We start from the raw sequence: 12,101 nt of genomic DNA, 5'->3' as shown, positions 1-12,101 counted from the left end.
GGTGCCAATTGTGGCGCCGGAGGGGGGGATGGTTCCAATGAGCAGAAGGTCCACTTTAGGGTGGACCTCCGCTTTAAGGAAAAAACATTTAAATTCCCATCAATACAGCCTTGTCAGTCGTATGCAGCCTTCCATTTACAGCCTTGTCAGTCATTTGCCATTTAAAAATGGTGCCGGTAGTTTTCACGGGTTTCGGCTATTTTCGGCCACACTCGGCCGTTCTCGGTGGCTTTCAGCTTTCTGAAAGACGCCGAGAATGGCCGAGTGCGGCCGGAGATAGCCGAGAACGGCCGAAGATAGCCGTGAATGGCCAAGTGCGGCCAAAAATACGTGGAAACCGCAGATAGCGGCAGAAAGCCCTAGCAACAACAGAGGATCGGCGTATAACATGCACCCCCGATTTCCCCCCCCCCCCCCCCCGATTTTAGGGGGAAAACAGTGCGTGTTATACGCCGATAAATACGGTACATACAAGTTGTGGGAACCTTGGCATATGGTTACCAGGAGGAGAGCAGCCGTCATTGTCCCTATTATGGCAAAGACCGTGAGGAGTCGGTATAACCAGGCAGTGCCTGTTTTTCAGTCTCATTCAGTCTGATTGCACTAAAAGAAATGTATGTTGGTAATACACACAAGAAGTTTTCATCTTACAACAGAGGACTATGAAGAGAAAAAGAACGTTCTATACAGCATGTTCTGCCTGTTCTCCTATAGAAGGAACTGTCTCTTTTCCAGCTGGAGATGTCTCTTGACGGACGACTGACTGGCTTATTATTACTGTTTCCCGGGTCATTTTGGAAGGAAATGGCGTTGATTGACATCCATGGTTTGGAGCTACGCTGCTGCCTTCAGAAATTCTACAGATTCTTTTTTTTTTCTCTTGCACAAGTTCGCAAAAACAAAATCAAATTAAACAAAAATGAGGCAAAATGATCTCCCCACTGTGTAAGATGAATGATTTTAGGTGAGGTTACCTGTGACACTGAGCATTTATCACTAGTGGAGATTCATCATATGAGCCTAAAAGGGGTTGTAAACCCTCTTTTAAAAAAATAAAGTCATGTCACTTACCTCCGCTGTGCAGTTAGTTTTGCACAGAGGGGCCTCGATCCTCGAATTCTGGGGTCCCCTGGCGGCACTGTAGCTTCTCCCCACGTCGAGTGTCCACTTTGGAGAAAGCTCTCCTGAGGTGAGGCCCAGGCAGGCACTCCTGCATCTGTCTACATTCACACAGAATGCAGGCCCCGGGGTCATTGGATTGGATTGACAGCAGCAGGAGACAATGGCTGTGCTACTATTAATCAAGAGCCGAGACAATGGGCAGAGAGGAAGAGCGGGTGTCTGCCAAGGTATCGAACAGGCGCAGGAGAGTAAAACGGGGGGGCTAGGGGGGCCAGTTACAAAGAAGTTGTTGCATGGGATGCATTAAGCTGAAAAAGCACCTTTAATAGCAAAAGAAAAGCTGTGCACAATAACCAAAGTCAATATAAAGACAAAAGATGGTGCGCCCCCAAAGCAATCCCAGGTAATATTGGCAACACCAGGAAGTCTTTCAATTCATCTCACAATAAAATATCGCATCCTAAACGCGTTGAGCAAGTCAAATGGGCAAAAATCTGAATCAAATTTTACTTCAAAAGATGTACTACAAAACATGACCTGAAAACTCTGCACAGTGTTCAGAATACCACAGATGAAAGCCAATCACACCTTAAGGCCTGGTTCACACCTAGGCATTTGGTGCGTTTTTCAGTTTTGCAGAAACACACTAGTCCATTTAACATGGTTTTCCCAAAGAATGCCTCAGCATTTCATGGAAAGGGCCAGGCTTTTTCCAGTTCTTAGTTCCGTGGACTTCAATGGTTTAAAGATGTATATTGAAAACGCACGTGTGACTCCGGCCTAAGCGCGAATCCCAAATTGTGGGTTGTCCCCAGGAAGCCAAATCTCAAGGAGATGGGGGAGGAAGAGAGGGGAAGGCTGTCCATGAGATGGTTGGTGTCCCTTACACCGTCCAGAACAAAAAAAAGGGGAAAAAAATAAAAAAATAAATTCTCTTTTATGGGTGGCAGAAAAAAAAGCCCCAACTCCAACCAATTTTTATTTTTATTTTAGACAGAGTGGGGAGGAAGTGCGTTTTAAAAAAAAAATCCACATTAAAATATATATTTGTAGTATGTATCCTGCATGGTTTGTCTCCCCAGTCACAGCTTGCAAGCTCTGGAAAGTTGTAGGAATAATACAGGAAGCCAGCCTGAAGGCCGGGGGCATGCGCGTTCTCCAACATTGTGGACTACCATCGCTCCCATACGCCACGAGGACAGAGCCTATGAGAGCAACCTCACAGGATATCCAGGTTGGGGGAATTGTACAGATTCTGCTGGCATTATAGATGGATTGTGGGGATTATATAGGTGTCAGACTCGGGGGGGGGGGGGGGGGGATATCAGGAGAGGGTGGTAATCATCCACTGTATCGTGTATCCCTCCCCTCCTTTGTGAGGGGCTTTATTTCTAACATTTTATACAGATCTGGTTTATTGGGGAACGGGTTACATCCTTGTATAGGGATGGCGGTAGAGGGATTTTATGTATGGAGTCAGTATTGGGGATTTTATATGCTTGTTATTTATCTTTGCTATTGATAGCTTAATAAATGTTGGTAATTTAACTCTTTAGGGTGTATTAGTATCAATTTCTTTTTTCTTTTTTTTTTTCTTTTGGAGTACCTATCAGTGCTGCCCATCAGTGCCACCTTATCACTGCCCATCAGTGCCACCTTATCACTGCCCATCAGTACCACCTTATCACTGCCCATCAGTGCCACCTTATCACTGCCCAACAGTGCCACCTTATCACTGCCCATCAGTGCCACCTTATGACTGCCTGTTAGTACCCATCAGTGCTGCCTCATCAGCGCACATCAATGAAGGAGAACATTTTCTGGTTTCCTACATTTTCTAACAAGCTATGAAAAAAAAAATTTTTCTTTCAAAACTTTTTTTGTTTTTGTTTTATCAAAAAATTAAAAAGCGCAGTGGTGATTAAATACCACTAAATAAAATCTCTATTTGTGTGGAAAAAATGACAGAAATGTCATGTGTGTTCAGTGTTATATGACCGCGTAATTGTCATTCAAAGTGTGACGGCGCTGAAAGGTGAACATTGGCCTGGGCAGGAAGGGGGGTAAAGTGTCCAGTAATCAAGGGGTTAAAGAACTGAACCTGTAAAGGGAAATCTTCAGGAGCGGAGCACATTTCTGTCTGTGTGCTGATTTCTGTCCTACAGAAGCTGCTCAACAACCGCCTTCTATTGAAGGGCCAGGCTGGAGATCCGGTGTCTTGTAAAATAGTGTCCTGCATCAGATGGTGTCCCCTGCGTACTGCGCATGCGCAGTACCCAGGAACACAGATTCCGAAAATTGCCGAGGATGAACGGCGCCTGCGCCGTGAGTCCAGCTTCTATCCCCACTATCCAAGTGGACATAGAGTTAGAATAAAAAAGAGCCGAGCGGAGCGAGGCCGAGCCCGAAGCGTGGCGAGCGAAGCTCGCCCGCGAGGGGCCCTCTAAAATTCTCAACCCTATGTCCGCTTGGATAGTGGGGCTACCACCTCCACTCACGGCGCAGGCGCCGTTCAGCTTCGGAGTTTTTCCGAAGCTTCGTCTGCTCCGTACTGCGCATGCGCAGTACGGAGCGGACAGCATTTGATAGGCGGACTCTATTAGGCAGAACACCGGCATTCCTTTAGCAGATGGTGGACAGATCGGACTCTTTTGACACATTTTTGGGACCATTGATATTTATACAGTGATCAGTGCTATAAAAATGCACTGATTACTGTGTAAATGTCACTGGCAGGGAAGGGGTCCAACACCAGGGGGGCAATCAAGGGGTTAAATGTGTTCCCTCATGAGTGTTTCTTAGGCTGGATTCACACCTATGGCAGTTTTAGTGCTTTTTGCATTTTGCAGATTTGCACTGCAGTCCATATAACATGGTTTCCTATGGAACATGTTCTGTAGAGCAAATCTGCAAAATGCAAAAAGCACTAAAAATGCCCTAGGTGTGAATCCAGACTGACTGGAGGAGAAGACAGATCACTGTTCATAATTACTACAAACAGCAGATGCGTCTCTTCTCCTGTGTCACAATGGGGATTTGTTTACACACATAAATCCCCATGTTGGCTCTCGTGCCCGTCATTGTGGGTGGCCCAGCAGCAATCGCGCCCGCCGGCCATGCGCATTATGTCCCTCGCCGTGCAGCGGGTATGTGCCTCCGGCAGTGCACACGCCTGCTATGACTCTTAAATGGGCCGACATACCAGTATGTTGTTTTGCGTTAACGAACCACTTTTCTGATGTAAATGTGGGTGAGCCAGTCAGCAAGTGGTTAATTTACCCACAACAGTAAAATCAGTCTGTATATGCAGTAAGGAATGCTTGTTATGCTCCCTGTGGTACCTAAGGGGTGGATAGAAATCAATCACTTTTATTATTTAAATCAGATTTTTATCAAATTTATTTTAATAAAAATGCTTTTGTAGTAAAAATCTAAAATGTGTTTTTCTTTTTAAGATACATTATTAACCACTTCCTGCCCACGGCCATCATATGACGTCCTGGACTTTCAGTGGGAATATCTGAATGATGGGTGTAGCTGCAGGCATCATTCAGATATCCTTTTTTCAGCCGGCGATTCTGTGCACCATAAGAACGATCATAGTGGCAGTTCCACCGCTTGATCGTTCTTACAGGCAATGGGAGGGGACATCCCCCCCCCTCCCGCCGCCATCCGGTGCTTCTCCAGGCTCCCCCATGCCATCAGAGACCCGCAGAAAGAATTGTCCGGTGCCGGATGATGACGATAGAGATTTCCGGTGACCAGATGGTCACCAGTCATCTCTATGACCGTTGGAGGCCCGGGCGCGATGTTATGACGTCACGCCCGAGTTCCCGGAAGTAAGCAAAGCCGCGATCGCGGCTGTCAGCATGGGATCCGTGAAATTTTTTTTTTTTTTACTATCTCATGCTTTCCAGCCTGGAGGAGAGATGTGAGGTCTTACTCACCCCACATCTCTGCATAAAGAGGACCGGTCACATAGATTCCTAGTACAAGGGATGTTTACATTCCTTGTAATAGGAATAAAAGTGATCAAAAAAAAAAGTTGTAAAAATAAAAAAAAACAAAGTAAAATAAAATAAAAAAAAAAAGTGTTTTTTAAAACGCTCCTGTCCCCAGTAGCTCGCGCTCAGAAGCGAACACACACGTTAGTCCCGCCCACATATGTAAACGCCATTCAAACTACACATGTGAGGTATCGCCACATGCGTTAGAGCGCAAGCAACACTTCTAGCTCCAGAACTCCTCTGTAACTCTCAATATGTAACCTGTAAAAAAATTGAAAGCGTCACCTATGGAGATTTTTAAGTACTGAAGTTTAGCGTCATTCCATGAGTGTGCGCAATTTTGAAGCGTGACATGTTGGGTATCTATTTACTCGGTGTAACATCTTTCACATTATGCAAAAAAATTGGGCTAACTTGTTATTTTTAAAATCATGAAATGTTTTTTTTTTTCCAACAAAAATGCATTTGAAAAATTGTTGCAATGACCGCCACTTTATTCTCTAGTGTGTCTGCTAAAAAAAAAATATATAATGTTTGGGGGTTCTGAGTAATTTTCTAGCAAACAAATTATGATTTTTACGTGTAGGAGAGGAGTGCCAGAATAGGCCCAGTATTGATGTGGTTAATTAGTTTATTCAGCATGAAATGGAGCTTAGTTATGTAGTATGAGGCTGTGTATTCTGCAATATTTACATTTTTGGTAAACTCATTCAATGAACCCAAGCTCTGCAAGCTGAGATATCATGCACTGCATTGATGCATTCACACAATTTCAAAGTAACCATGAGATAAGTTCAGGAATATTCCTTTATCCCATTGTTTTGCAAATCTGTGTGCACGTCAAACTGTATGATTGAATCAGTTCCAGCAAGAATGAGTCCTTGCCTTTAAATAGCACCTGTCATTTCAGATCCATCATGGCAACGCTCACCGGGCATCCAATAACCTGCTGTCACCACGCCCCTCACCTTGTGTCTATGGCACATCACCAGCTGTCCCATTAACCGGTTCCCGACCGGCTCACGCAGATATACTGTGGCAGAATGGCTCCCCTGGGAGAAATCCCATACAGGTACGTCCTTCTCTTTTTCGTCCACCAGAGCGTACTCTTTCCCCCCCCCCCCTCATGATCACATGCATGAGTGCCAGCATGGAGATTCGTGTGTGTGTGTATAAACACACAAATCCCTGTGCTGTCAGGGAAGAGGAAACATATCGTATGTTCCTACTAAGTAGGAAAAACAATATGTCTGCTCTCTTTTTCATTTCCAGCAGGCTAGTTAAAAACACCTGAACAGTCAGGGCAGCGCAGTCCTGTGCCAGTGTCCCAGTGTGCCAACCTGTGCTTGAGCCCCTCCCTCTGCCCGGCCCTTACCCCCACCTATGCAGGGCTCCACTGCGGTGGTCCAGAGGTGCCAGTCCAGTGCTGATCCTGGTGGTGCTGGCACTGCCTGCTGATTGACTTCTCCGCTGCTATCTCCCTCACTGAAACCAGCACCCCAATAGAGACTGAGCACTGACACCAGCACCGAGATAGAGAGCACTGACACCACACCAGCATCGAGATAGAGAGCACTGACACCACACCAGCACTGTGATAGAGAGCACCGACACCAGCACCGTGATAGAGAGCACCAACACCAGCACCGTGATAGAGAGCACCGACACCAGCACCGTGATAGAGAGCACCGACACCACACCAGCACCGAGATAGAGAGCACTGAGACCACACCAGCACCGTGATAGAGAGCACTGAGACCACACCAGCACCGTGATAGAGAGCACTGAGACCACACCAGCACCGTGATAGAGAGCACTGAGACCACACCAGCACCATGATAGAGAGCACTGAGACCACACCAGCACCGTGATAGAGAGCACCGTCACCAGCACCGTGATAGAGAGCACCGTCACCAGCACCGTGATAGAGAGCACCGACACCAGCACCGTGATAGAGAGCACCGACACCAGCACCGTGATAGAGAGCACCGACACCAGCACCGTGATAGAGAGCACCGACACCAGCACCGTGATAGAGGGCACTGACACCACACCAGCACCGTAATAGAGAGCACTGAAACCACACCAGCACCGAGAAATAGAGCACTGAGACCACACCAGCCCCGAGAAAGAGAGCACTGACACCAGCACCGTGATAGAGAACACTGAGACCACACCAGCACCATGATAGAGAGCACTGACACCACACCATGATAGAGAGCACTGACGCCACATCAGCACCGTGATAGAGAGCACTGGGCATATAGTATGGTGTGCTTTTTTTGTACAAGAAAGTGAGCCAAAGGTAGAAAAAAGGTCCGTGTGCTCGATTAAATAAATTGTTTATAGAGTTATGCATATACATGTGTACTACTGGTCACATGTGTTGAATTCCTCAGAGATCCATGCCTCATTCATTTTTATAAATGTGAGGTAGTCAATACTGTCGTGAGCTAGGCGAGTGTGCTTATCGGACACAATCCCCCCTGCTGCGCTGAACGTCCTTTCGGACAGTACACTGGACGAGGGGCAAGCCAACAGTTCCATTGCAAACTGGGCAAGCTCTGGCCAGAGGTCAAGCCTGCCCACCCAGTAGTCCAGGGGTTCATCACTTCTCAGAGCGTCCACATCGGCCGTTAACCCGATGTAGTCGGACACCTGTCAGTCTAGGCGTTCCTTGATGCTGGATCCGGATGAGACCTGTCGATGGGTCGGCTGAAAGAATGACCTCCTATCAGAAGTCACCAATACATCTTCAAACCACCCTCTTCTTGCAGGCGCTGTTGGATTGGTACCCGCAACTCTTTCTCTGGGAGTGGGAATTCCTCCTCTGCCAGCGCACGCAAAAGCAGAATGCAGCATTTGTCGAGGCCAGGTCTGTAAGTGCTCCATTCTGAAAGCCCTCTGTGACGGTGGTAACATTTCTGCCATTTTCTCTTTGTACATTGCCACCCAGTACTGGTCCTTGACCTTTATGCTTTTTATATGGGGGTCCCTGTTAAAACACTGGAGAATGAAGGCCCCCATTTGCACTAAACTGGAAGCGGTGTGGTGGCCTGGCTCCTGCTCATCATCCAGGATAATGTCGACCTCCTCGTTCTCCTCTCCCCATTCACGCACAACAACAGGGATCCCAGAAAGGTTTAAAGCATGCTCTTGCTCCTCCTCATCTGCCCCGGCACCATCCTCCTCTGACTCCTCTTCAGACTCCTGTTGTTGACTTGTCTCAGATAGAGTAGCCCCCCCTGGGAATTCATCCAGCATTGCGACTTCCTCATCTTCCTGCTCCTGCTCCTCCACGGCTTGTTCAATGCACGCTCCATAAAGAAGGCATAAGGTACCATGTCACTGATGGCGCCATGGCTGCGACTGACCAGTTTGGTGATCTCATCAAATGGCAGCAGAAGTCTGCATGCATCGCGCATGAGCAGCCACTGGCGCAGTGAAAAAAACCTGTTCTGCCGCAGAGTTTGTACAGGTAGTCATTAACTGCACGTTTCTGCTGGAGCAGCCTATCAAGCATATAGAAGGCGGAGTTCCATCGCATCGGGCAATCGCAAATAAGACGTCTGACCAGCAGATTGTGTCGCCGCTGAATGTCAGCAAGACGAGCCATGGCCTTGTCAGATCTTCTGAAATGGGGCGAGATTTTCCTTGTCTGCTACAAGATGTGCTGGACCCCAGGGTATTTGACAACGAATCGCTGCACGACCAAGTTTAAGACGTGTGCCACGCATGGCACGTGCATAATTTTGCCCTGTTTCAATGTGCTAAGCAGATTGGCACCAATGTCACACACCACTTTACCAACTGTCAAATTGAGCGGTGTTAGCCACTGACCTGCCTGTGAACGCAAAGGTGAAAGGAGTGCCGGGCCAGTGTGGCTCTTGACTTCCAGGCACAACAGACGCAGCACAGCATGGCAACGTCTCACCTGGCATGTCGAATAGGTTCTGGGGTGCTTGGGCGGCACAGTGGAAGAGACACTAGCAGCGGAAAAGGAGGAGTCAGCCGAGGAGGAGAGGGAGGAGGATGGAGTAGGAGGAGAAGAAGAGGAGGCAGGCCTGCATGCAATCCGTGGCGGTAAAACCAAATATACACAGGTGCCACGGGTTACATGCTTGACGGCTGTCAGAAGGTTCACCCAGTGGGCGGTAAAAGTTATATACCTTCCCTGTCTGTGTTTGCGAGACCACGTGTCTGTGGTCAGATGTATTCTGGCACCGACACTGTGTGCCAGAGATGCATTCACTTACCGCTGAACATGGCCATATAGCTCTGGGATGCCCTTCTGTGAGAAATACTTCCTTCCTGGGACCTTCCATTGTGGTGTTCCAATGGGCACAAATTTTCGAAAGGCCTCCGAGTCCACCAGTTTATATGGCAGTAGTTGGCGGGCTATCAGTTCTGACAAGCCAGCTGTCAACCATTGGGCAAGAGGGTTATCCGGCGTCATCATTTTTTACGCTCGAACATTTGGCCCACGGAAGCCTGCCATGGCATGATGGAAGGTGGAGTGGAGGACAATTGTGAGGAGAAGGAGAAGTAGAAGACGAGGCTGAACAGTGAGAGCCTGCAGTGTGGCTTTGTGTGTTCCGTTGCTCCCACTGGGCTCGGTGATGGCAGCTCATGTGCCTTCTTAAGGCGGTCATCCCTAGGTGAGTGTTGGGCTTACCGCGACTTATGCGTTGACTGCAAAGGCTGCAGATGGCAACACTATTGTCAGCAGCGGACACGTTAAAGAAAGCGCACACTGCGGAGCCATGTGTCAGCGTCCTGTGAGCGCCAGATGTGACCGTACATGGTCGATGACTCACTCCTGATACATTTGCAGCCTGCTTTGTCCCTCCTGTGCAATCTAAGTTCTGCCTGCTTCTCCTCCCTACCTGCTGGTCCATATCTCCCTCTGAACTCCCCTCCTCTTCCTCTCTTGTGGGCACCCACGTGACATCACTAGACACGTCATCATCGACGTCACCTTCCCCACCGCTATAATTAGAGATCTCGGAGTAGGCAGCAACACCGGAGACCAACCTCCTCCTTGGGCTGATCTGGGTACTGTCGTCAGACTGCTGAGTGGCGGGTGTTACTACCTCTTCTTCCTGATCCAATGCCAAGAGAGACTGCGCATCGGAAATGTCTTGTGATGGATAGGAAAATAATTCCTGTGACTCAAGCAGAGGGTATATGGTGGTGGTGGTGGTAGTGTCTTTGGGGGTGCACACAGCAGAGAGTGAAGAAGAGGGTGCAGATTGAGAGAATGAGGAGGGTGCAGAAGAGTAAGGCTGAGTGAGCCACTCAACCAAGTCTGGCGCATCTTTTGACGTAATCACACGCACCTTCTGCAATTTGCCACTTTGGCTCAAGCCTGTTGCTCCTGCCCTACCCCTACCACCCCTGCGGAAGGGCCTGCCTCTTCCTCTGCCTGTCATTTTTTAAATGACACTGTGACAAAAGTCTCTAGAGAAGTGCAGTATGTATGTGGAAGAAGGTATATAACACCCCGCTTCAATCTGTAATTTTTAGGGGCCACTGGTCTATCACACCAGTTATAATACTTTTTTTTTATTGCGTTTGTCACTCTTTGTAGTATCGCTGCTGAACCGCTCAGCAGTCACAATGCTGCACAGTGGAAATGCACTATACTATCCTTTCTATATGTGCAAGTATTTTATATAGTGGTGTATTACACCACTATATACTGCACACCAAATAGTAAACCTATACCAGTCCTTAAAAGGACCTTTGTGGACCTAATAGTAGCTAGTTAGTAGCTAGTGAATTGCAGACTGTTCGGCTTCAAAAACCAAACTGTCCCTCCCTACACTGAGAAAAGGACAGCCTGGAGACGGACCACGGGGTAGGCGAAAGGATGGCATGAAATAGTTAACTGGGCAACGCACAGGATTGGTAGCAAGTTCCAGGGGGTGGGGTTTTTAGTGTGGGAGTTGAGCTCTCATCTCGCCCCAGCGTCAGTCGGCGCAGAGGAAGATTGGAGGAAGCATGTCGTCCTCCCTGGGAGATCTCTTACACCAGCTGCGGGCCGCAGCTGTGGCCGTCAGCGAGAGATGGCTGCGGGACCAGGTCGAGACGGTCCAGGGGGGTACCCGGGACATTGTTTGGCCAGCGGGGGAGGGTTCGGCCCGGGTGCGGCGTTCCAGCCCGCCGGCTCGTTTCTCCCCTGACTCCCCCAGGGCACATGCGTGACGCCGGGCGGGGAACGCTGGCGCCGCCCCCCACGAACCTCCGGCGAAACGGCCGGCCGTGAAGGCTGTGGCAGCCGCGGGACAGAAGCGGGAGAGCGGGCACAGCATCGCATGGCCGCCGACCGTTCCGGCGGTGGGCATGCGGAAGGCTGCCATGAGGTGTAGAAGAGACTTGGGCCTGGCCCCTGGCGCAGTCGTTGCGGGGGCGGGGCTCCACCGCGGGACACACGCTGAGGCTGCTGCTGGCTCCTCTGCTTCCGGTGGAGAGGACTGCAGGGATCAAGACAGGCAATTGGCGGGAGCAGGCCCAGCAGTGCGGATGGAGCCGGTCGGTGGCGAACATCACAGGAAGGTGGCGGACAAGTCGATCGCCGGGCGAAGAAGGGGACGGCCCAAGGGCATCTCATCGCCAGTCCGGGCGGGACCATCGGGATGGCTGCCGCAAGGAGAGGAGGCTCAGAGTCCAGACCGGTCCGAGGGTGAGCTGACATCGTCCGAGGAGGAGGTGCCGAGCGGCGTTCCGTCATCGGTGGAGGGTTGATCGGCGGCTGGTGGGAGTTCGTCCAGGCGGCCCGGTAAGTCTGCTGTTGATTTGGGGTACTTGGGGGGGGAGGGGGTTGGGGGGTATGTGAGTGGGGGTGGGGAATGGGCCGCGGATGCCTCTCAGGGCGGGGGGGTTCCTCCCCCGTCTCCCCTCCCTCTGGCCCAGCGGGTCCTTGACCGCGCCACGGCGGATGGGGGGATGAAGGGGTTCTTGGCGGGCCTG

General features: G+C 49.7%; 1 non-coding gene across 1 annotated transcript; it reads right to left on the bottom strand.

The window, feature by feature from the left end:
- Window positions 1–2,174: 2,174 nt before the first annotated feature.
- Window positions 2,175–2,361, bottom strand: LOC143950492 (small nucleolar RNA SNORA73 family). Its single transcript, XR_013265854.1, has one exon. It is a non-coding gene; the product is annotated as a small nucleolar RNA SNORA73 family (small nucleolar RNA).
- Window positions 2,362–12,101: the final 9,740 nt, after the last annotated feature.

This window comes from Lithobates pipiens, unplaced genomic scaffold, assembly GCF_037356315.1.
Source record: "Lithobates pipiens isolate NorthernLeopardFrog02 unplaced genomic scaffold, aLitPip1_a1.2 Scaffold_30, whole genome shotgun sequence".
In the NCBI taxonomy this organism is placed as follows: Eukaryota; Metazoa; Chordata; class Amphibia; order Anura; family Ranidae; genus Lithobates; species Lithobates pipiens.
Note: the sequence above shows the minus strand (reverse complement) of the source record. Positions and strands in the feature narration are given on the sequence as shown.